The sequence below is a fragment of the Mustela nivalis genome (assembly GCF_964662115.1).
Source record: "Mustela nivalis genome assembly, chromosome: 18".
Taxonomy (NCBI): Eukaryota; Metazoa; Chordata; class Mammalia; order Carnivora; family Mustelidae; genus Mustela; species Mustela nivalis.
Genome location: NC_139037.1, coordinates 19,398,307 through 19,423,480, shown reverse-complemented (window position 1 = coordinate 19,423,480; position 25,174 = coordinate 19,398,307). Strand labels below are relative to the sequence as shown.

The following is a 25,174-nucleotide window of genomic DNA, read 5'->3' as shown; positions in this document are numbered from 1 at the left end:
ACAAATTATACATCTGATAAGGAGTTAATATCCAAAATATATAAAGAACTCCTACAAATCACCAGCAAAAAAGCAAAAGCAAAAGCAACCAACCAACTAAAAAAGTACCCCAAGCCAATTTAAAAATGGGTGAAGGACCTAAATATACATTTTTCCTAAGAAAATATCTAGATGGCATACCTTTTGTACACACAAAGGTGTTCAATCCCACAAGGGAATCATTAGGGAAATGTACATTAAAACACAAGGACATATTACCTGTTAGAATGGTTACCATCAAAAAGACGAGAGAACAATGCTGGCAAGGCCATGGAGAAAGGGCAACGGGGTGCCTGGGTGGCTCAGTGGGTTAAAGCCTCTGCCTTCGGCTCAGGTCATGATCCCAGAGTGCTGGGATCGAGCCCTGCATCGGGCTTTCCGCTAAGCAGGGAGCCTGCTTCCCCTCCCCCCCCCCCCGCCCCGCCTGGCTCTCTGCCTACTTGTGATCTCTGTCAAATAAATAAAATCTAAAAAAAAAAAAAAAAAGGGGGGGGGGGACAATTTTGCACTGTTGGTGAGAATGTAAATTAGTACGGTCACAATGGACCTGAGTATGAAGGTTCTTCAAAAACTTAAAAATAGAACTACTGTATGACCCAGCAGTATCCAAAGGAAGTAAAAACACTTTATCAAAAATCTATCTGCACCCCCACGCTCATTGCAGCTATACGATAGCCAAGACATGGGAAAAAATTCTAAATGTCCATTGATGGATGCGTGGATAAATATGTACATTATTCACCATTAAAAAGTAAGGGAATCCTGCTATTTGCAATAATGTGCATGGAACTCGCGAGGATTATGCCAAGTGAAATAAGTCAGAGAAAGAAAACCATATGATCTCACATATGGAATCTTAAAATTCGTAGAACAAGAGATCAGATTTGTGGTTAGCAGACAGGAGAGGGGGTGGGAATTGGAGCAGGGAGTTAAAAGGTACGGACTGCCATTGATAAGACGGGAGGTAGCTTGTAGCATGATTATTACAGTTAACACCGCTTAGGTTATCATTTCAAGTTGCTAAGAGTATATCCTGAAAGTTCTCCTCGCAAGAAACTTTTTTTAATGTATCTGCATTTTCCCCCTAGGAAAATAACAGATGTCATTGTCTTCTATTAGGCTCATTAGAGATCTTTAGTCATCCAAGCCTCTATGGGTGCACGACCATAAACAAATAGCCTTGCCCAAGTGTGGGGAATGCCAGAGCCCCAGCTTTGTGAGGCCTAATATCAATAAAGGAGTTGGCAGTGCCTGAGCCCCACAACATCGTGTCGGGGGAATCCCCCTTCCTGATTGGGACCTTCTTGGTTACTGACGTTTGCAGGGTCAAAGAATACTTCAGTAACCCTACTTCCTTTCCTTTCACTCTCTATGATCCCCAAAGGGATATTGTTGGTCAACAGCTGTTCATAAGTGAATAATGAGAAAAGATGCGTTCCGAGTGTTCCCTCAATAGCCTATGACACAGCAAGGCAGCTATGAAGCTGGGATTATGCTGGGAACCCAGACAGCTCAGTGTCCAGGAATGAGGGTTATTTCAATGTAATTCCATGAGGATTCCTGAGAATGCAAAATGCACCACCTCCCATGCCCAAGCTCCAGCTCCCAGGCCGACCGTGCTGGCCTCACAGGCAAAAGCCAGTGCACGTCCAGGTGACTCAGTGACCAGGGTACAGACACCAAGCCAACACCTGGCACCGCGCTGAAAACCGTCATCAGCGTGGATGTGTTGAAGCATCTGTACCTGGCTTTACGGTGTCCACTTCTGAGCATCTGTTCATGGGTCGGATTTCTGGAGCTGGGTCTATTTCAGGGTCCTGTCTCTGGATTCCTGGTGCATCCAGAAGTTACCAGTCATGTCTAGCACTGTGGGTGCCATCTCACGCTCCTGTGTCCTAATGCAGCAGGTGCTTGGGGTGCCCTGGCCTCCCTCTGAATTTACCACAGCTGCGGCTGAAAACTCTATTCACCTGAGAGCTCCCCATCTTAATTAATGCAAAGGACAGAGGGTCTTGGCTGATGGGTGAGAACAGCTCAGCCTAGCCCTAGCGTCCTACAGCGGCATGCTTCATCCTCTCCCTTTGTCTGTCTCTCTCTCTTTTCTTCCCTTTCCCTCCTCCCATGTCAGTATAAAAGTGTAGACACAGACATACGGAGAACTGAGCACAGATTCGTAAATAAACAGCATCATAGGTTTTACCTGAGGGGTAGTGAGAAATGTAGGGTCACAGAACTCATCCTGGACCTACTGGCTCATGTTCTACAATTTAAAAAAGATCTGCAGGGGTGCCTGGGTGGCTCAGTGGCTTAAGCCTCTGCCTTCGGCTCAGGTCATGATCCCAGGGTCCTGGGATCAAGTCCCGCTTCGGGCTCCCTGCTGAGCGGGGAGCCTGCTTCTCTCAGCCTCTGCCTGCCACTCCGCCTGCTTGTGCTCACACTCTCTCTCTCTCTCGGATAAATAAAGAAATAAAATATTTAAAAAAAAATAATAAAAAAGATCTTCAGATTATTCCAGTGAACACTAAAATCTGAGAAGCACTGGTCTAGATTATTTAATGCATAGGAAAAGATGACCCAGAGAGGGCCACCACCCCTCTGGCTGTTCACCCTTCGTCTCACATATTGATGGCTGCTCTAATACGAGAAGGAGTTGACCAGATTCTTTAAGTAAAAGGGGGAAACTGCCTTGTGCTATTCCCATATTATCTTTCATTGTCAAATATCGAGAGTCATCCCATTAATTAACTTGGAAAACAAAGTTCCTTGAAATTGCTGGATGCAGACTCATTCTGCGGCTTAAACAGCAGCAGTGCCAGAAAGGATAATTTCCTGAAAGCTTCCTATTGCCACACAAAGCAAGTCATTCTAGAGGGGGGAAAAAAAACAGTCCTAATATAACTGCTTTTCCTTTGCACTCATGCAGGAAGTTGCCACATGTTTGCACTCACCCATTCTATCAAAAAGTTGCTTTCTTGCCATGATTAAAATATATGAAGTCTGCTGCGCTAGCCACGTCACGACGCTGGTGTAGGCATCGAGAATTTCCCAGCTAACCCTCCCATCCCCCACACCCCATGTCACGAGTGGCTCTGAGACTGTTGAAGATGGGATAAGCATAAATTAGAACCAATTCCTTTATTTCACAGCGGGCGCGCGCACACACACACATGTGTGTGTGTGCACAAGCGGGTCTGGGCATATAGACAGATGCTTCAAGATAATTGTCCAAGCTGGAATTCTATTACAAACTCCTCAACTCTGATCGCAAGGCTCTTCTAATGTCTTTTTAAAAATACATAAGCCTTTCTTTGATAAAAAGGAAGCCTGCAAGTTGAGAAATATTCCACTCAAGCCCTGTTTACCTGCCTCCCCCCTAGTCTGTCTATCTGCCTGCCTACCTGTGTAATCAGTGACTGTTTAAAACAAAAACAAACAAACAAAAAAAAAATGTGGAGGCGCCAGGCTGGCTCACTTAGTTATACATCTGCGTTTGGCTCAGGTCAGGATCTCCAGGTGCTGGGATCTAACCCTGCATCTGTCTTCCTGCTCAGCGGGGGGCCTGCTTCTCCTTTTCCCTCTGCCTCTAGTCCCCACCGATCATCCTTTTTTCTATCAAATAAATAAACAACAACAATTATTTGTGCAAACTCCAATATACTCAAGAAGGGACTTCTCGGGGCGCCTGGGTGGCTCAGTGAGTTAAAGCCTCTGCCTTCGGCTCAGGTCATGATCCCAGGGTCCTGGGATGGAGTCCCGCATCAGGCTCTCTGCTCAGCAGGGAGCCTGCTTCCCTTCCTCTCTCTCTGCCTGCCTCTCTGCCTACTTGTGATCCCTCTCTGTCAAATAAATAAATAAAAATCTTTTAAAAAAGGGACTTGTCTATTACTGTGATTCTACATGTAAGGTCTGTAGGTGCTAGCTGATGTTTGGCTCTGCACATCACAGCCATAGGGATTATTCATTCCTATGAGTTTTGTCTAACTTTGCTTCTTTGGGTCACCTGAAATCCTATTCTAAGACAAGTGGGCATAATTCAGAAGCTTTTCTCTGTAATTGGGTGCTATTTCTGAACCCTGAGTGGTTTCTGGTTCATGCATTGCCCAGTTTGACCATCACAACCCCATCAGGTGGGCAAATCTAACACCTTTTATTGCATTTTACAGAAAAACATGAAAATTGGGGGCTCAGAGAGAGACTTACTGCCCATGTGCGTGCACACTTAGTGCCCACCAAGAAGCCCTCAGCTAAATGACTCCATGGCTGCAAAAATGTATGACCTTGAATAGCACATCAAGCCCCTGTCTGTTCGCCCTATGCTCCAGGTCATTCCAGGCTGGCCTGACCGGAGAAACAAGGTAGTGTGTTATACAAATGGGCTGGGGAGGCAGATCTTCAGTAAATGGTGTTCCTTGTGCTCTACCACGCATGGAACACGACTGTGTGTAGTCCTCAACTTTTTTTCTTGGCTGTGGGTTTCCCTCTTGCCTTTTAAACGCACACACACACACACACACACACACACACGATCTACTTGACCACTAACACACTGTGATAACCTCAAAGCAAGTCCTCACAACTGGAAGTTGCTCTTTAATTATTCATAGATATGACAAAACCCATCATCCATCCCCAGGTCTGAGGTACCCTGGGACCCCAGCCGCAGCTCCAGCAGCTCCTCCCAAACTACAGCCTCTTGGATATGAACAGCAGAGCCCAGATTCCTTCGCAGCCGACCTGGGGCTAACCTCCTCCAGGATCTGTCCCTCTGTCTGCTGCATGATGGAAAGACAAGGACTTTCAACAGGTGGCATGAGGCCAGGGAAACAGCCTCCATACACACTCGCACTGATCGTGTTAATCAGTCTGTTTAAGAAGCAGACTAAAGATGAAGATCAGTAAGCTACGATTCATACCAACAATATATAATTAAAAAGTTAAAACAAAAAAAGAGGGGCGCCTGGGTGGTTCAGTTGGTTAAAGCCTCTGCCTTCAGCTTGGGTCATGATCTCAGGGTCCTGGGATCGAGCCCCACATTGGAGTCTCTGCTCAGCAGGGAGCCTGCTTCCTCCTCTCTCTCTCTGCCTGCCTTTCTGCCTACTTGTGATTTCTCTGTCAAATAAATAAATAAAATCTTAAATAAAAAAAAGAAAGAAAACCTGTTTGCCTCACTGCTTTCAACCAATTACTGTAACTTTCATAGTGACGGTTAGAGACCTTATGCCTCTCCTTACTCTCTCCTCCTCTAGTCATGTCCTTTGTCTTGAGTACTTAGTTCCCATTAAACCCTGCACTGGACACCGGGGTGATGGACACAAGCCTCACCAGTCCCTTCCCTGAAAGAGAACCAACCAACCTCTTAGGTGAGATGCTAGAAATAGTATCTGGGGGTATGGGGTCCAGCTTATGGGGGGTTGGGCACCATGGCAAGCCCATCTATCATTCTTGTGCCTCACCGAATCAAGGCCGTACCCCAGCCTATGAGACCTATCTGTGAGGCAGAGATGACAGCAGAGCCTGAGTCCTGAAGACGCTTACGGACTGTGCTGACGCAGAGCTAGAACGGCGGCTGTGGATTGTTTCTGTCCTTGTAAAATCCCTCTGTGGGAACCCTAATGCCCAATGTGATCATATAGGAAGGTGGGGCTTTTGGGAGATGCTTAAGTCATCAGGGTGAAGCCTGCATGAATTAGATTCTAAGGGAGGTTCCAGACGAATCTCTAGTCCCTTTCATCATGTGACAATACAGCGAGAAGGCGCTGGTTATGAACCAGGAATGGGACCATCACTGAAAGAAATCCAAGGTGCTTGGCTGGCACCTGGGACTTCTCAGCCTCCAGAACAATGAGCACTGCACTTCAGTTATCTGCTACCCAGCCAGTGGTATTTTTAAAAAGTTGCGTTCAAGTTGTCTCAGCAGACTAAAACATGCTCTGTGCGGCCCATCCCCAAATCTTACTAGACGTAGACATAAGCACAGAGCATGGCAAGACACAGGGGTTCCCCAAACCGAGGGGGCAGAGGTGAAGTAGTGCGGGTAGGCTCTTCCCGAAAGGTGACCCCTGAGGTTGGTAATGAATCGCTCAAGGGAAGGTTCATGGGAGCAGCAGCACAGCCAAGAGGGGAGCGCAGGACGGGCCGAGGCATGTCAGGGGAGAGTGGGGAGACATCTTCCCACTCTTCACTGTGGCTGGAGGGTTAGTGGGTGTAGAGGAGAGAAGGGGAGCGTGGGAGGGCACAGCAGTCTCAGAAAGGGACTTTCTCGGCTACAGGAGGCAATGATATCGTGGGACACAGGGGACAAGGTCCCTCAGGAGAGAAATGGGGGGCCACTTTCCCTATACTGATGTAATGGGACCCCACCCCCACCACCCTGCCATACACACAGCACGTAACCTGAGCAGACAGTCGTGGAGGGCTGGGAACCCAAGCAGAGCCACAGGGACTCTGGAAGGACAGGGAGAGGGATGGGGCACAGGACATAGTTTCAAGGGGAACTTCCCAGGGTGGGGGCATATTTTTTTTTCCAATTTTAAGGGAGCTAGAAGGCTTAGGACAGTTTAGGGAGACACGTGGACCAGAGATAGAGACTTCTCTGCAGTATTAGGCTCACTTGGAACTCTCCATGTCTGGTGGGTTTGGGGGCATGGAGGGATGACGAGGAGAAGGTGCTCCCCAGGAGGAGGACTCCAGGGGAGCACTCTGCCGCGGCTCCCAAGAGGGGAGCTGACTCCCGCAGCCACGAGCAGGCATGCGCCGACTGGGGCTCAGGACGCAGCAGCCCGTGGGGCTGACGGAGGTCTGGAGCCCTCCTTCTCCTGGTCAGTAAAATACAGGCGTGCACTCATCCCTACACACGAACGACCACACGCTGATGCTTCTGCAAATAGAAGCTCTTTGCACGATGTGTCTGTAATGTGCTCTAAGTGAGCGTGAAAGAGGAAGCTGACAGTTTGGGGTCACGGGTGCCATCCCCGGAGGTAGACGCAGGCAGCATTACACAGGAAGACTGAGAAGAACGTGGGGTCCGGAGGAGGGCTGGGGAGAGGCGGAGGAGGGGACGGTCATCCCATCAGGATGAACATCAGAACTTTCTGTTCAGGGTGCAGGAAAGATGGTGACAGGAGAGCTCAGCAATGATGGGAGAGAAGGGAGCACCGCCTCCTGCTCTCTGTTGGGAAGACTTTGGGAAAGTAAGCGAGCCCCCACTGTATGTAGAGTGAACCCCCTCCTGCAGGGGGCCCCCACATTCATGCCTTTTCTGCTGAACACTCCATTTCCACTAGGGAACCTGGAGCCCAGCGGTGGGCTCTGACAACACTGGGTCTTGTGCTGGTCCAGGCTCAGAGGGAGAAGGAAACGTGATGGGGCAGTACCGATGTGTGTCATGTTGATGCTGACTCAACTCTCCTGATGCTGAGCCCACCCTGTGTGTGGGTGCTGGGCTTGGTGGAGCCAGTCTCCCCCACGGTCAGCATGATGGCCTCCCCCACACCCTACGTGGGACCACAAACTGGCAGCCAATCATATCATTGGGGGCGCTCCCCAGGAACTAGTCCCAACTAAACCTCCTTCCCCCCTTCCCCCACCAGGCTCTGTGGAGGTTCTGTGGACATGCCTCACAGTCATGTACCAAGCGTGAGTACTCCACATCTGTTCCCTGCTCCGCTTTGACTCCCGCTGCTGTCACACGGTAGGTCATCCTCACCACTCTTAGAACTACTCATCTGCCCATGCTAACAGAGGGCAGATTCACTTTCCAAGTGGTCATTTTAGAGACGACCGCCATCTCGCACACTGGGATTCTGTCCGTAGAAGGCACTTCATGAGACATAAACACCCAAGCTGTGCACCTGCTTCACAAAGGTTGATGCAAAGATTAGGAGCTAACAGAGGTGGGAGAGAGGAGCCTGGGAAGGTCCCCCTTCAGAGCAAGGCACTGTTTGAGTTCTGCCTGTAACGTGTACTGTTGTGAGAGTAAATGGTTTCCTTAGGGAGGGTAACTTCATGGGAGCTATTTAAACAAGTCCTTATCATGATACCTACTGACTTTTACTATGACCTTCTACTACCATGACCCACAGTGACCTACTAACACAGCCTGATGTGAACAGTGTAGAGACTTGACTCGCCATTGGTTTCTGTGTCATCCCTGACAGCTAAGGATTATCCCCCACTTCACAGATGAGGGGCGTCAGGCTCAGATAAAGGAGACCCGAGCAAGATCACATGGTAACTCACAACCAGAGCCAGTCTTTGGACCTGGGCCTGGACATCTCCGAAGCCCACATTCCCTCTCGACGCCACACCGTGCCCTCCTCCTTTGCCTCTCTCGCCCATATTGGGAGGAAATATCAAGTGTAATTCCTGAATCTTGAGCTTGGAAAGTCAGGCCAAGAAGTGCAGCAAATATAGTACACATGACATATCTGGTGGGAAGCTAAAAAATGTCAAGTTTTGAAACCATGAATTATTTTCCTTCTGTTTCCTCAAATCAGCACAAGCCCATCTGCATGTGGTTTTCCTAAGGCAATATGCTGAGAACAAGTTCCACCCAGGCCTGTCCCACTCTCTTAAGTCTCCCAGGACACTCTGAGGAATTCACAGAGAACACAAGGGTTGGAAAAATGGTGACTGTCTTGAGGTGAATGTCATAAGCCCTGGCAAGACCTTGAGCTCCACTGCTTAAAAACCCAGCCTGCCTGTAGATATCTCTGCTTCATTTAATAAGAAAAGTGCTTTTATTCCTCAGTTAGAAAAATGGAACTTGTCAAAAAACAAAAAAAACAAAACAAAACAAAACAAAAAACAAACAAACAAACAAAAACACCCAGGAGAAAAAAAAATGGAACTTGTCAAAAACAAAGCAAAACAAAACAACAACAACAAAAAAACACTCTTAAGTTTCTTACAAAGGTCTGCATGAGTGATAATGGGAAGAGGAGGAGGATAGTTCCCATTCAGCACGTGCTGCACATTTTCCCATTCATCTTCATAGAAACCATGCAGGGCACGTGCACCCATTCGACAGAGGAGGCTCAAGCAAGTAGAATATACTTTTGTCAACGGTGAGTACTAAGGATTAAAGAACATTCATTTGCACGAACACAGATACCTTGGTGGGAGAAGGAGAGTTTGAGCTAAGGCATTTGAACTCGAGAGCCTGTGAATGTTGGAGCAACGATAGAGAAAATGTCATCCAGGGTTTCCGCTTCACAGATACAGAAACCAAGTCATAGGCAAAAACGAGGTGCCCTCTAGTAGTTTACATAATACGGTAATTTGTAATATGTACTTACACACTTAGGTTCATATTCACTCACACTTCCGATCACACATCTCCTCTAAAGCACTCTGAGAACTAGCCACCTGTAGCTTCAGGATTCTGCTTACATCCCCTTCTCTGAGAGGGTGCACCCAGCCCCTGGCTGCTGTGAATGCAGTTGCTAACGGTCCGCAGCTGCAGCTTCTCTGGACAATTGTCCCGGACTCATCAGAGTGGCCTGAGAAGTTATTCCCATGCTGTGACCCCCCCCCAAGAGGAGCAGCACAGAGTCAATGAATGACTGATTTATGGGACCCCTAAAGTTGGGGACCCTTATGTCATGATGGGACAACTCTCCAAACTCCCCCAAGAGATCAGGCTAAAACAAGTCTCCAGGTGAGAAAACATCCCAGCTTATTTTATTTTGCCCTATTCTACTTCCCCCAGGGTCCTCTTCCTAAAAACACTCTTTCAGTAAGTCACTTGCTTAAGAACCATCCCTGGCTCAGGCTGCACTCCTCAGGAACCCATCCCAAGATACCACCTAAGGAAGGACGGGGTACATGACACAGGGTAAAACCACTAAGAGTAGGCACTGAAGTCGTTGCTTTGCATTTGTTCCCTGGATAGTACTAGAATTTTTAAAAATTCTTTTTAAAGATTTTAAAGATTTTTAAAGATTTAAAATCTTTTTAAAGATTTTCTTTATTTGAGAGAGAAGGAGAGAATGATCAGGGAAAGGGAGGAGAAGCTGAGGGAGAGCAAGCAGACTCCACTCCGGCGCAGAGCCCAACATGAGGCTCGATCCCACAACCGTGAAATCATGACCTGACCCAAAATCAATAGTCAGATGCTGAACCGACTGAGCTACCCAGATGCCCCACTACTAGAATGTCTTATAGGCTCTCAAAATAAGAGCTAAATGCTTTTTAAACTCAAAAGGACTTTAAAGACATCTGGTCAACCCCTTCTTTTTAGTGGCAGAATGACGACCATCTACTGAGAGCAAGCCACTCACCCGGCTCACACAGAACTGGAAACCGGATTTAGTCCCACAAGTAATGGTACATTCAGACCAAAGACAAAGCACATTCCCATTCCAACTGTGTAATGTGTATGATCAGTGCCAGCACAGGTGGAATGAGTTCTCTGTGATGGAAGAAGATAGGGTTTATACTCATAGATTTCTCAGGTTCTGATCTAGCCCCTCTCCTGCTTATGAAAAATCACTCACAGAATGAATGCCACGCTCCTCAGTCCAACATTGCGGTACTGTCACATGGCAATGCTCCCAAGCCTTAGCACTTAACATCCCTGAGCCTCAAGATTTCCTGAATTCCATGTACCTCTTTCCGTAAGCCTAAGCATGCTGTGCTCTTACTGGTCCATGCTAGTACATATGTAGAATTACTAGATCAAATACAGATTCCCAGTTAGATAGGAATTTCAAATAAACAACAAATATATTTTAGTACAAGTGTGTCCCACATATTGCATGTGACATACTTTATCTAATTTGGCATAATACTTACTTTCTCTGCTTGCAATTCCTACTCTACAGTCTTAAAAAAAAAAAAAAAAAAACTCCTCATCTTCCAAAACAACTCAAATTGAATTGTTGATGAATAACTTTCTCGAATTTCTGAAATAATCCCTCTTACCTTAGGGCAGAGTGCCCTGGGCTTCACTCAGCTAGACTGCCACTGTCACAGAGTTACGATGTGTTATCGGGAACGCTTTAGCACTGGGTTCCCCAGGAACCACGTGGCACAGCAGGGGTGGGGGCTATGCTCATTCACAGAGTTATTCATGCACGCATGCACGTATTCATTCATTCAGTAAATACGTACTCAGCATCTTCACTGTGTCTAGCATATGTGGGGTGTAGGGTCTCCACATCAATTAAAAAAAGAAAACAGACACAATAGGGCTTACAATCTGGTACATAAGGAAGGTGTTGGATAAATGATTTTAAATTATGTTCAGTTCTACAGAAGAAACAAACAAGGTACTTTGATGAAATTTAACATTATCTGTTGATTATTCTTTGATAAAAGAAAAAGATTAAAAAATGCAATGTAGATGAGTAATAGCTAGCGTGGTCATGGAAGACCTCTTATGGAGGTAACATTTTTTAACTAGACACTGAAGGTTAAAAAGGAACAAGTTGTATGAAGCACAGAGGAAAGGAGTTTTCAGTAAGAAAGAACAGGGTATGAGGAGGGCCTGTGGAGAAAAAGCTTGTCATGTTTGAGAAGAGGAACAAGAAACATGAGTGAAGTATGATGCCATATGTAGGGGACAGATCATACAGAACCTTACTAAACTGATGAAGGAGGTTGTTTGAAATAAAGAGGGAGGTTGTCACAGTGCCATGATCTAATTAATGTGCCGGAAAGATCAGACTTTCTGATATGAGCCTCTTTCATCTTTGCACCCCCAAGTTTCACATCGAGTGCACTTAGTGAACGTGTTTTGTAGAAATAAGTCTATTGCTTTATTTGACCCTTGCTTCTCTCATCTGTAACAGAATCAATGTAACTTCCATCCTAACATTCTTTCATGCGGGAAAGATGGTGCCCCATTATTCACATGTCCCCATTGTTAGGAAAATTATCAGAGAGGTATTTCAGATTCTCAGGCACCCAAGATTTTTGGAAGGAGCTTTGGTCTACAGGAGCTGAGATGTAACTTAGCAAACTTTACCAAGTAGCATCTTAGCTTTTAAATTAAATGTCAGCACTGGTTTTCCACTGGGAAACTGGCCCAGGCTCCTGGAAGGCAACATCTGATCTAAACACTGGCCAGACCTCAGGATGGGGCACAAGAGAAACTTCCTTTAGGAAGTGTTGGGGAGATGGCAGAGTGCCCACTCCCAGCAGGCTGCTGCTGGCCATGGTGGCTCGTTCCAGGAAAGCATACACCCGGTGTGTGTGTGCACGAGTGTGTGCGTGTCCACCAGGGAACTGAGGAAACTATTTCCTTCGTTTCAGAAGAAAGAGGTGGAGGAGATAATGATGCCTACCCCAGTCCACTCTTCTCATCTAGTGAAGACCCAGCACAGAAGATCTTACGGGGACCTTCCGTTGAAGACCTGGCCCAAAGGTACCGAGAAAGTTAAGTCTCAAGACCAAGGGAGAACATGAAAGAAGTGGTAAAGGGAGTCTCTTCTCCTTTTTCTTTCTTGGCTACGGTTTTTCTGGACCTCAGTAAGCCCTGTATCCCTATTTTAGGACTCTAGGGTTTCCAAAATGACCCCCAAAATCTCTGCAGTTTCATAACCCACTGTTTCCCTTCACTTCCCCAACCCACCTCACCTCCAAAATACCTTACACGGCAGTCAGGCTTGAATACATTTTGCTCAAAAGTTTCTCTCCTCTTTTGTGTGTGTGTGTGTTTTTTGTGTTTTGTTTTCAGCTTCCAAATGTCAAAGTCTTAGCACCCTTCAACCCCAAGGTCTTCCAGGCCCGCCTCACTCTTCCTGTGCACTAGTGGGAAGGTTGGACTCTTCCCTCCCTTGAGCACCCAAGGGCCCTGCACCCAGATCTTAGTCACACCTTGGCTGTTATCCACCCCATGAGAGGGGCAATCACATCCCAAGGAGATTGGATTTTTTTAAATATTTTATTTATTATTTGACAGAGATCACAAGTAGGCAGAGATGCAGGCAGAGAGAGAGAGAGAGGAGGAAGCAGGCTCCCTGCTAAGCAGAGAGCCCGATGCGGGTCTCGATCCCAGGACCCTGAGATCATGACCTGAGCCAAAGGCAGAAGCTTTAACCCACTGAGCCACCCAGGTGCCCCAAGATTGGATCATTTAAGAGCCAGGAAGAACAGCTCTCCCTCTCCAAATGCCCTGAGGGCCAAGCCCCATTCTTGGAGGAAGGAGAGAAAAGAGACACACAACAAGACCCAGGCAGTAGCATCACATTTCACTTTCACAATGACTCTATACGAAGATTCTATTATCCACATTTTTCAGAAGAGAAAATAGGCTCCTAGAGGTGAAGCAAAAAACCCAATCACCTATGTATTAAGTGACAAAGTCTGCATTCAAGTCCAAGCCCACTTATCTCCAATACAGATGTCACCTCAAACCCCATTCAAGGCTACCCTCAACAAAACTACTTAACGGTTTTTTTTTTTAAAGGTTTGCTTCTTACTTGAGAGAGAGAGAGCGCATGCAGGGGGACAGGCAGAGGGAGAGAGAGAATCCCAAGGAGACTCCCTACTGAGCGTGGACCCCGACACTTGATCCCACCACCCTGAGATTATGACCTGAGCTGAAATCAAGAGTCCGCCACTCAACCAACTGAGCCACCCCGGTGCCCCCAAACTAGTTAACATTTTAAGAATGTTTGTCTCCTTTTCCTTTCTCCAACACACTCTTTTCCTGCACTTACTGTAAAGATCATTTGTACCCACAGCTCACACCTCTCCCCCAGCCCTTCTCTGCAATCTGGCATTTAATGGGAGCGAGCTTGCTAAGCCTCCTGCAGACGCGATGGGAACGTAGGGGCGGTTTGGATTCCAAGGGACCAGATTGGACCAGAGGCACCAGAGCAGGCTACATCTGCCACGAGTGCGAGGAGACGTTTCAGTCTTCACTTGCTCGACGGTCTCATCTGGAACATTTGCAGTTTCGGAGAAACACCTCAGTCACCAACGAGGATTTTTATTTTTTACCCTTTTCCACAGGTCAAAAGCGGTGAACTATAGCGAAGTGTCTCCGTTTGGCTGCCCACTGCCAGTCAAGTCTCCATGGCCAGGTTAAGGGACTTTTCACGAAGAGGCTGCAGGTCTCTTCCTCCAGGTGTTCTGTTCTTGCCGCCCTGGGTCCACCCACAGGCGGGCTCTGACCATAGACACAGCCGAGAACATCCCCGTCCCGGGACCTGGCCATGAAATCAAGACCCACTCCCGACGGTGCTGGGTTTTGTCTATCTAGAATCTGCTCCTACATTTCCTTATGAACTTTCCTTCATCCTCCAAAATCCATGTCACCAACCCACCTCTCCTAAGCCTGCTCTGAATCCCTGTGACTTTGTTGGCAGAATGAATCACTTTCAAATGTGGGAGGAGCACAGCCTCTCGCGCCATCATTCACTCTGCACACACGTGTGCAGAGCCCACTATGGGCCCAGCACTGTGGCAGCCCCTGGGGTACAGCCGTGGACCGGAGAAACTAAATGCCTTCCCTCATGGCATCAGTGTTCTGGTGCGAGGACTGCCCAGTCACGTGAGGCTCGGTTCAAACACCTGCCTCCCCCGTGCATGGTCTGTGCCCCCGGCAGAAAAACACTCATTACCCTCTTCCTTTCCCCGGGACCGAAGCAGGGTGCCCAGCACTTGGAAGACACTCCAACATGGGCTTTTCATTCATTTGGGGAAGACCTGTGTCCTGATGAGTGATACTCGCCAGGAAGCCAGGATGCCTGCCTCTGCCACCAACAACCTGTGGGATCTCGGACCAAAACCAGTTCCCGTTCTCAGACGCAGGTTCCTTGTTGAAGCTGGAAGCCAGAGAGGAGATGCTCTCAGGGGCTACTTGGGGCAATATACTCCAAAACACACGATGTGATTGGCAGCTTTTTCACAAGAGGAAAAAAAATAAATAAAAAGTTCTGCGCAGATGCTAACTGGATTTGGACTCAGTAACCAGGGAGTCCCTATGTGTCAGCCAGTTCCTTCTGGTCCTACACCAGGGCCCACTGGCCGCCTGAGAGCCCGTCTTCAGATCAATCGCACTTATCTTGCTCCGAACAAAGCCACTTCCCGCCAGACTGCAGCTTGGCAGAGGTGCTCGCTGGGATCCCCCAGAATCCTGTGCGGCCACGTCTCTCTGTCCAGGCAGAGACTGAGGGTGTATGGGGCGAGCCTTGGCCGTGATGGTTGGGCCCTTTCCTTGTGAATGGTGGAACAGTGGCCTTACTTCCTGCCACAGAATATTTCTACACAGGGTGCAATGGAAAAACCTGAAACCTCACCCATCCGTCCTCCAGTGGCCTACCATCTTTCTCACGAATTCGGGGAGATGAGGGCGTCTTGGTGGCTATTCTGAACAGGACGGGAGAGGCTCTGAGGGTTCTTTATGCGTCACAGAGAAATCAATGGATTATGACCTCAGGATGGGTCATGGCCAGAGGAATGGAGCCATTTCATTAATGTTGTAGGTCTTTGAAAGGAAAACCTTCTTTTAAGGCTAAAAAGAGGAAAATGCCCACATGGGGAGAGCATCTGGACCTCACAGTCTGAAAGCCATTCCCTGATAACCACCATCCTCAAGAGACTTCTCACCAGCTCCTGCGACTGGCTTTACACGGGCCTCAGGAGGTGCGGTTTCCCTGTCGGCCGCCGCCACTCTCCATTCCTCGGGGCACAGCTGAAGGGAGCTGGATCTCCAACTCAGACGGACTAAAGCCCTAGCGATAACAAACGGGAAATAATAGCCGAGGATCATGGCGATGCTGAAAATCAGATCCCTTGACTTCTATCCGACTTGATCTCTGGACCTTGGGTGGCATTTCCATTCCCGCACTGGGTTTACCTCCGTGAGGCGCTTTGGGAATCATAGCACCCAGGAGCCCGTGGCTTGATGCTGGCCCACTCAGAAATCCAGGAGAATGGGTCTCTGAAAAAGCCACGAGTTTCCCTCCAGCCTTGGGGCTGTCAGAGGCTCACTTTGCAAGATCCAGGTGCTTTCTCTCTGAGGACAGACTCTCCTGCTGGGGACCGGTCCCCTCTAGAAGGGACCTCAGTCCTATTTTATGGATTCTGAGGATGATCAGATGAAAATAGAGTCCTGGAAGACCAATAACCTCCTTCCCGATGAGAGACAGCTTCAGGGAGTTTCAGAAGAGCTGTGTTGGGCAGTTTTGCGCCAGACTGCTTAGGACATTTATTCAAGCTCCTCCAATCCAACACTTTCCTCACCCTCTTCTCCTGGACCCCACACCTCCTCCTGACTAGCATTCCTCACTTCAAGGCAGCACCACATACCCAGCAACCAAACTTACAACCTCTTTATATCCTTTTCCTCAATCTTTCCTTGGCCCCTCTTTGGCCAACCCCTAGAACATGATCCTTCTAAGTTACATCCTGGTAGAGAGACAGGATCGCTCTCTACCAGAGCCAGGTAGAGAGCCCACAGCTTTGTCCTTTTAGGCAACTATCACATCTTCTCTGAACTGCTGAGACATCCACCCAGCTGGTCCTCTTTGCTTACCCACCCCTTCCTCCTTTCCAACACATCAGCCTTTTGCTACACAGGTCCCTAAAATTCAGCTCAGGTCTTACTGTTCTGCCTCAAAACCACCAGAAGCTCCTCACATAAAATCAAAGATTTTATTCTCAAGGGTTTTACTAAGTGTTCTGCAGGCTGCATGTAATACAACAAGATTTTCTAAAAAAAAATACATGTGGGAAGCTAGATTAATACTTTGAAAAAAATACTTAGTAATTTCAGAACTTCTCAGTGCCTTTGATAAGATGTTGGTAAGCAAGTGTATTGGAGTTCCATGGTGTCCTGTATTAGGCAACATTCCAAAAACTTTTTTTCCAAAAATTATTTTATCACAAAACTATTTTAGCAGTATTCCAGTGATACTTAGGTCACACAGAAACTGCCTTTAAAAATTCTGGTGTGTAACACGAAGCCCGAAGTCTATATTCTGGAACTTCACATATGCCATAATTTAACTCCACTTTTGTTTCCTCCTTCACTATCATCCATGAACAATGCCTAGTTTATTGGGATTCAGTTATAAAATGCATAATTTTTATGAAGTTAAATAAGAGTCTTTAGAAAGAATTTAAAATTTATTTTCCTTTAAGCCATGGCCTTAAGGTAACAAATCCTATCATTTTATTCCTTCTGCTCCTCGCTTGCTGTGCTTACAGACACACAAACATACACAGATAGGATTCCTTATTCTGTCTCATCTCCCTTTCCTTTCTTTTCACACACACACACACACATACACACAATCAGAACATCACATACGTTATCCTGCGGACTCTTCTTAGTTCACTGACACTGTTTTCTTGGACATCTCTCCACATTAACACACACTGATCTTTCTCATTCACTTAAGTAGTTTCTGTTATATTACAGAGCAGATGCACCAAAATACCAGTTTATTTAATGAGTTCTACTGATGGATTGATGTCATTTTAGTGGTTTTCAGAGTGTGTGTGTGTGTGTGTGTTTAATACGTACAGTACTACAATAACCATTTATAATGAAAATCTCCCATTTTATTTCTGAGGGACAGTCCCAAAAGTTGACCAAGGCCATCTTCCCCAGAAATTCGTACCCCTTACTTTCAGTTGCTCTTGGGGGAGAGGAAAAACCTAGTGAGTGGTCAGGTGTAGATGCCAACCCCCGGCAGGAATTCTAAACAAGTAAGAGAAAATGACCTTCTGCCCTTTGGAAGTCAACCCTTGAGATGCATCTCTGGACACAATGGGCAGATGACAGGCCCTCAGGTCCACTAAAGAACACTTGTCCCCAGCCACCCCCTTCCTACTTCACTCAAGCTGCATGAGGATCTCTTCCGGGCTGGGTGTCTCAGTGACACCTTCAAAAGGTGTTAGCCAAAAGGTATCAACCCCATGACAGGAGCAGGAGATAATGCACGGAAAGGGTGCCTGCCTCAGAGACTCCCGCGGCCACAAAGCCCATGGTAGAGACTCGGAGAAGCAGAGCTGACTTGGGAACAGGGGCTATAGCCTGACTCTTGCTCACCCTGCAGTAACTGTTCATTGCACAAGCTGACTCTGCCCAGAAACTCACTTGCGATGGACCCCCATTCACAGCAAGAGTCGGTCCTGGGAGAGAGCGACCTTTCTTTCCCTGCTTCTTACTGCCTCTCCCCTTTGAAACCTGTTCTGTAGAGCAGCTGCAAGTGACCCTACAAATCTAACTTTCATCAAAATCGAAACAGCAGCGAGGGTGCAAGCCTGAACTCTAGAACCACACCGCCAGGCTCGAAGCATAGCTCTGTTGCTTGCTGGCTGTGTCATCAGACAAGTTACTTAGATGTATTGTTCATTCAACCTCAGTTTCATTTTCCCTAAAATCACAGTAACACAGTAACAACTACTACTAGGGATATAAAGATTTAATAAGTCTAGTTTATATTCATATTACCAGATCTGTAGTTCTGCTGGACATATAAGTTGCTTAGAACAGTGGCCCACAGTGATCTCTGAGGAACCTTACTAAGTTTTTGCTCTTGGCCACATACCCAGTGCAAAGCCAGGTCTTCCTGCAATGCCCCAGGTCTGTTCCCTGCACGTGATGCCAAACCCCTGCTCCCCTGCCCGTGCCCCTCCCTCCCCTCAGATGGACCTTTCCCTAATCCAGTGCCTGCTTTCCCAAGTCCTTCTATTCAAAAACTCAGTCAAATGGTACTTCCATGATAAAGCCTTCCAAGATTCCTACCCATCCTCCAACACCTCCAACTCTTGCTTTCTCGCCTTGTTTTAAAGCCCCCCACCCCTTAGTCCAATCACTGTATCCCTTCTGTTATAGTCCGCTGTGCTCTTGACTTTGTCTCATTCAAACTACAATCTCCTTAACAGCACGGCTGGATCCCCTGTCCCTTTCACTACCTGCCATGGTGGCGACACAGAGTGTTCCTAATTACTGACTGGCCAAGTAAAGAATGGCATCTTAAGAACCCTTTGCAGTGGCAAGGTCTCTGCCCATCTTTGAATTCCATTCCCTCACCGCGCAAAAATCAAGTCTTCCTCTCCACAGGTGGGTGGATGGATAGACTCCCCCAAATCTGGGGTCCGCCATAGTGCCAGGTGAAGACCGAATGGCTCTGGCATCATGAGAAGTCTGGGGCTCAGGCTGGGTCGTAGCACGAGCACAGGGACTGATCACGCTGGCTGAGGGCATCTAAAGCCACTGTCCTCCCCCAGTCACGTGCCCACACACCTTCCCGGCTCCTCATCACCTGTCTCAGAGCCCAAGTTTTAATTTAAAGTGCAGTGTCTGACCCAGCTGAAATGGAATCTAGGGAAGGTCGAATCCTATTAAGTCACCAGACCATAAAGCAGAAAGGTATAAAGTTGACAAATTGCTTCTCCCTGTGGCAGCAGCTGGAAGGCCCTCGGCCAGGCTGGGCTCTGACCCAGGAAAGGGCCAACAGATATTCCCTCCTTTTTCCCAGGGACTGATCTCAGTGTGCAGCATCCTTTCACAGGCAGGAGGGCCCGAGTGTTTTCCCGGTAAGTATTTAACGTGGTTCTGTGTATTTTATTTTCCAATTTAAATAGAACCGGGGCGGACCAGGGTCATGCGAACCTGCAGGATAATAAGTCCACGGTAGCCCTTTAAAAAGGGATTTCTGCTGGCTGTGCAGCAGGTTCAAATGGCACAGGTCCCAGCGTCCTGCGCTTTCCCTCCCAGATGGTCCCGGGAGGAGCGGAGGGTGTCACTCAGGTGTTCCTGAAAAGAGCTCAGTCGGCTCCGCTGGAGTGTGCGCTGTGCTCCCTGTTCATGCTCCATCAGCCAAGATGACGGCATCCAGAAGAGGGAGGACGGGGAAGGAGGCAAGTACTGTGGACGCCGTATCTGCGCTATCCCGGGGAGTTCTCCCTGCAAGCGCGCAAGTCCGAGAGTCTCCATTGTAAAAACGAGCAAGGAGAGATTCGGCAAGGATAGTCACTTATTCAAGGTCAGAGAGCTAATACAAGGTCAAGCTGGGATACAAGGCTGACTCTTCTTGATTAAAGTCCATTTTAATCCGTCACACAACACCCTGTTCCTTGCTGCCTCTAAAGCCCCTGTTCTGGTGCACAACTGCCGCACAGAAACCTCAAAAGTGATATATCCTCCACCTCAAGTGTGTGTGACTTGTCCTCATGACGAATCTATCCCTCCCATTTTGTGGGACCCTTCCACAGACCTTACAGCGACCCGGAAACAGCCTGCTAAGAGTTTTGTAAACACAGCTCTGCCACTGGTCTCTGGCCTCAGGATTTCTCCAGAGCACCTGCCCACTGGACTCTGATAGTTCTGGTTCTTACATTCACTGCTATGCAGACCACCCTGTCCCTACCCACCTCGGGACCCCAACGTGGCCCTTGGGCTGAGGAGCTGTTAGGAAAAAAGCTTCATCCTCTGAGCTTCAAGTATCATCGCTCAAATAAAATGCTGAAGTGGGGTCCATACACCCTAGCTAAGGGACACGTCTGCGTAAGCGCATTAGTGAGCCTCTGTCTCAGTTTCCTCATTTGTCAAAGGGGTCATATTTATGCCTGTCTCCTTGGGAGATAAAATGTTGGTCCTGTCCTGTGTATACCAGCTGCTCTGAGCCGGAGCTTGCACGGAATGAAAGCTCAGTACGTTAGCCCCGACCTCCTGCTCAGCCTCTCTGCCTCGTCCCAAGCCACTACTGTTGATAGGACAAGCGCACCCTACCTCTTGTTACTGTGGACAACTGAGGGCTTGGTTGAGGAGGGGGCTTACCCAGAACAGAGTAGCCCTGGGCTCTGCACATCTTTCTCAGAAGCTGTGATTTCCTTCTTGCCTGGACCAAAGAAGGGACCCAACATCAGCTGACCAGTTCACTGCTGCTCTCAGACGTGCCCTATCGTCTGTCTTCAACCCGCACACACTGAAGGAGACTCACATCCCCAATACCCTTCCTCTGGGGGTTCAGTCTTTCTGAGGAATCCATTCTCCTCATGCAAAGGCTCTCAAGATGACCTATCCCTCTAGCCTCGCAGACATTGCAATCCATTGGGAAAACCTTTTTTTCCTCAATGAAAATAGACATAGAATTACGGCCACTGCTCCACTGACCAGGTCTTCCTCCCTCCCTACTTCCTTGACCCATTGCCAAGTGCATCCATTCTTTCATCCACACTCATCAGCTGCTTGTGTGAATAGACTGCCTAGCTCTATCCAGGAGATTCCAAGTTCTTAGTACTTTTAGGACTACATCTTGCTGTTCAAAGCATAAACTTCAGAATAAAGCAGGTTTTTCTACCTTGTCTTCATCCTTTGCATTCATTTACCCCATAAATATCCACCAAGGTCCTACTCTACACCAGGCACTTTGCTAGGAATCAGGGATACGAACACTTATACAAATGAATCCAGTGAACATGGAGAATTATAATGGAAGTGTTTGCACAGGCAGTGGAAGCAGAGGAGAGGGTGAGCTCAGTTCTTCCCAAAAGAGAGTAACCTAAAGCCATTCCACTCGTGGAAAATGCCTTCCTCCTTCAACTTGGAGTTCAATATTCATCTCCTTAGGGAAGACTTTCCAATGAGCAATGTAAAGATTCCGGTAAGTGCAGTGAATTTCAACAACTGAAAACAAGGTCATTAGGTTCCCTCCAGACTTCCTTTCGATAGGTTTGGGAACACAGTTTGACCTGGGAAGTGACTGTATTTGGCATCTGACAAGTCATGTAAATGTAGGTCTGTCCCAGAAGTGCTTTTGAGCACGGAGAAAAGGAGGAATCTGGGAAACTCTTCAAAAGCCTAAGGAATGTAAATGAGAAACTTCTCAAACCTTAGCAGTCCTATCCCAACAATGACTTTGGGAATGTCCAAGCCCATCTCTCTGTGACACTCCCTCACTTGTACTGTGGGTGTCTTCACTTTATATGTGGGGTGTGGGGAGGGCAGTGGGGAAAGCTCAGAGAAGGCTTGTCATTTGCGAGGTACGAAGTCAATTATCACATGCTACTGATGACTAGACAGGAGAATAATTAGCAACCATTTAACCCAAGGGGCGACTACTTTTCTTCACTGAGCAACAAGGGGCTTCTTAATTTTCCTATATGTTTTGCTATTAGTGTTCATTTCATGCGAGGCGGCATCAGGAACCATCCGTTCCCATTCTCACCTACATCATTCCCATCCTGTACGGACATGACGATTCAGAGGAAAGAATGAAGCAAGATGCTGATCTTTGCTTAGTCAAGCTTTGAACAGTCCTAATTGGGTTTAGGAAGACATGATTATTTTCAATCAGTGTTCTTTCCACTGAAGGTAAAGGGAGCAAATTAGGACTCCTGCCAGAGTTCCAGCTTCTCACATGACAGATCCAAAGAACGTGACCTCTCGTGGGCGAGCCCTGTGATGCCAGCTCTCTGTATGAATTCATGATGACTCCCTTCCATCAGTGAGACAGTGGCTCCAAGATTTGCCCTTCCAGCCAAAATCCGTATCCCGAGATCTGACTATCACCCATCTGGGGACACTACCAGCCCAAGTTCGTCATCTCTCCACTCCCTGTACCTTCCTCTCTGAGTGTTCCTATATTGGTGGTAGACGCCACCCGGTCATTCACTTCAGAAACCCGTGCGCCATCTTGCTTGCTGTCCTCCCCCGCATCGCTGATCTTATAGAGACTATATTCTTAAAATCGCTATTACTTACCATCCTTCCCCCAACTCCCACTGTACGACGTGGCCCAGCCCCTCATCACCTCATGCATGAGGACCTTGACTATCTCCTAAGTGCCACCCACACACACACTTGAGCTGCCTCCCAGGCTTTCCCAGCTGCCATAGTGATCTTTCTCTAGTGTAAATGTCATTAAGTCACTAAATTCTTTACATCGCTGCTCATTTCCCTTCAGGATGAATTCCAAGCTTCTCCTACTCCCTGAAGAGCCCTCCACGATCTGTGTGTGGTCCTACTCTCAGCCCCTTCCCTAAATGTACTCTCTGCTCTATCTGTGGGAACATTAGGTCCCTTCCTCCTCAGCTTCCTTCTACTGTGATTTCATGTTCCTGGGGCAAATGGCACAAGAGCATGATTGGGTTTTATCTTTCCATCTGGAATCACTGTCTTTTAACAAGGGACATTAATTCCTCCATAGTATTGTGATTACTAATATACTTGGACATAAGTAAGCCCAAGTATATTAGTAATCACAATACTGTGAAGGAATTCGTTCATTCTCTATTTCCTGCTCTTTCTGATACTTCTTATCTTCTTATTCTTTGTTCCTCCTCTGATGTCTGTTGGATTGAGGTTCCTCTGCTCTGTTTCCCCTGACCTGAATATTTAGTGCTTTGAAGGATTGTACTCTAGACCTATTTTCTGAATGGTTACCTTATGCTTTAGATAAACATACTTGAATATGGGTTATTCTGAACAGTTTTTAGAGATAATCAGCATCTATATTCTCCACATAACAAGACAAGACTCTCAGCATGCTCTAAATTCCATCTGCCTCCTCTCCACAGCCCAAGCACATTGCATTGGAAATTAGATGAAATATATTTGTTGGAAAATTAATTTTTAAACAGAAAAATAAGGGTTTTTTAAATTTTTTTGGTTTATTTGCTCACAATTGTTTCTTTCATCCTACTGCTTCCTTGGGCTTATTTTTCCCTTGCTTACAATTCTTTTCAAGGGATCTGCATCTGGCACATTTTCATAAAATCTTTGCATATCAGAAAATGTATGGATTTTACCCTCGAACTTGAATTAAACTTTACTGGATAGAGCTATCCCAACTTAAAATTAATTGTCTCCCTGACATTTGAAAATATTGCCCCATTATCTGTTGCATCCATTGCTGCTGCTGCGAACTCCGGTGTCAACCTGCCCCACATCCCTTTCTAGGTAATCTGTTCTCCCAAGGCCACTGTGCCTCACTCCACAGGCTTCTGGAATTTTCTTCCCTGATCTAAGATTTCACCATACAGTGTCTCGTATGGATTTAATTTTTCATTTATTTATTCTGTTTGACATCTAAGAATATCTTCCAATCTAAAAACTAATTGGATTCTTCAATCCTATGAAATCACCTTCTATTGTGTTTGAATTATTGCTGGGTTCATTCTGCCATTCAACTCATCGCTGCTATTTCTCCTTTCAACAATCCTTAATATCTACTTTAATATCGACTTCCTCTCTAATATCTACTTCTTCAATCTGCGGTTATTAAGACCCTACCAAATAGAGCCCTAAATGATGTTCTCATTAGGTAGGAAAATTATGCTTAACTGAGCTGTTAGATGGAGTGAGTAGGTTTGAAACAAAAGGGCCCAATTTTAAAAAATCTAATTTTCATTACAAAAGTTTGTAAAAGGTCTAGAGAATTCAGAATGTTGTCTTTCTCCTCAGATGGAGCAAGATGTGGCAAGAAAGCCATAACGTAGGATGAATCTCTGACCACGTTCTCATTGGTGATCTTTCAGAGACTCTGTCCTAATCATACCCCCAGAAGTCAAGGCAGCCCTTGGACATAGACATACAACCCTCTGAGATAAGCGAATGACTTCAACAGAGCCTAACAGACCAAAAAAAGACCTTAATGCATCCACACTACATACACTTACGTGGAACCAGCACTTCCTAGGGCCTCATGATGCATATGAACCAGGGAGAGCACAGATAAGTACGTCTTTCTCTTTGGAATCCTGTGACCTTGAAATATTCACATTCTCAACTAAACTGTTATATTGCCCAAGGGTCTGCATTTACTACCTAGGCTCATACTGAAGGCATGTAGCTGGTGGATGGTTTTGAACTGCTTGAAAAAAGCAATGAGCTTCCAATAACAAAAGCAATGTGTTGAAGATGTTATTATTAACTCCCTAGCCATCCTTCGGGGTGTCAGAATCACCCTCCCAAGAAACAGGAAGTCTAATATTGGTACAAATTCCCTGAATCTTCACATTCAGTTTCAGGGTTTTAATTGACTCCAGACTCACACGCCATGTGTCCCATGAAAGACAATAGTCATCTGCAAGAACTCGTCACCACCCTCCCCCCACAAAACTGTCGGAAACCCTAGAGACTCCAGAGAAAAGGTAGGGATCTTATCAGATCATTAGCACCCTATTTTCGGAGGCCCTCTGCAAGGTGGTGGTGGCAATATTTATCTGA

The 25,174-nt window shown here is 46.9% G+C and overlaps 1 long non-coding RNA gene across 1 annotated transcript in view; it reads left to right on the top strand.

Moving 5' to 3' along the window:
* LOC309853137 overlaps positions 1–4,951 on the top strand; it is an 87,316-nt gene extending 82,365 nt beyond the window's left edge. The window contains exons 2-3 of the long non-coding RNA XR_014305533.1: positions 4,203–4,309; positions 4,673–4,951. This is a non-coding gene — a long non-coding RNA (uncharacterized lncRNA). The remainder of the gene's footprint in view (positions 1–4,202; positions 4,310–4,672) is intronic.
* Positions 4,952–25,174: the final 20,223 nt, after the last annotated feature.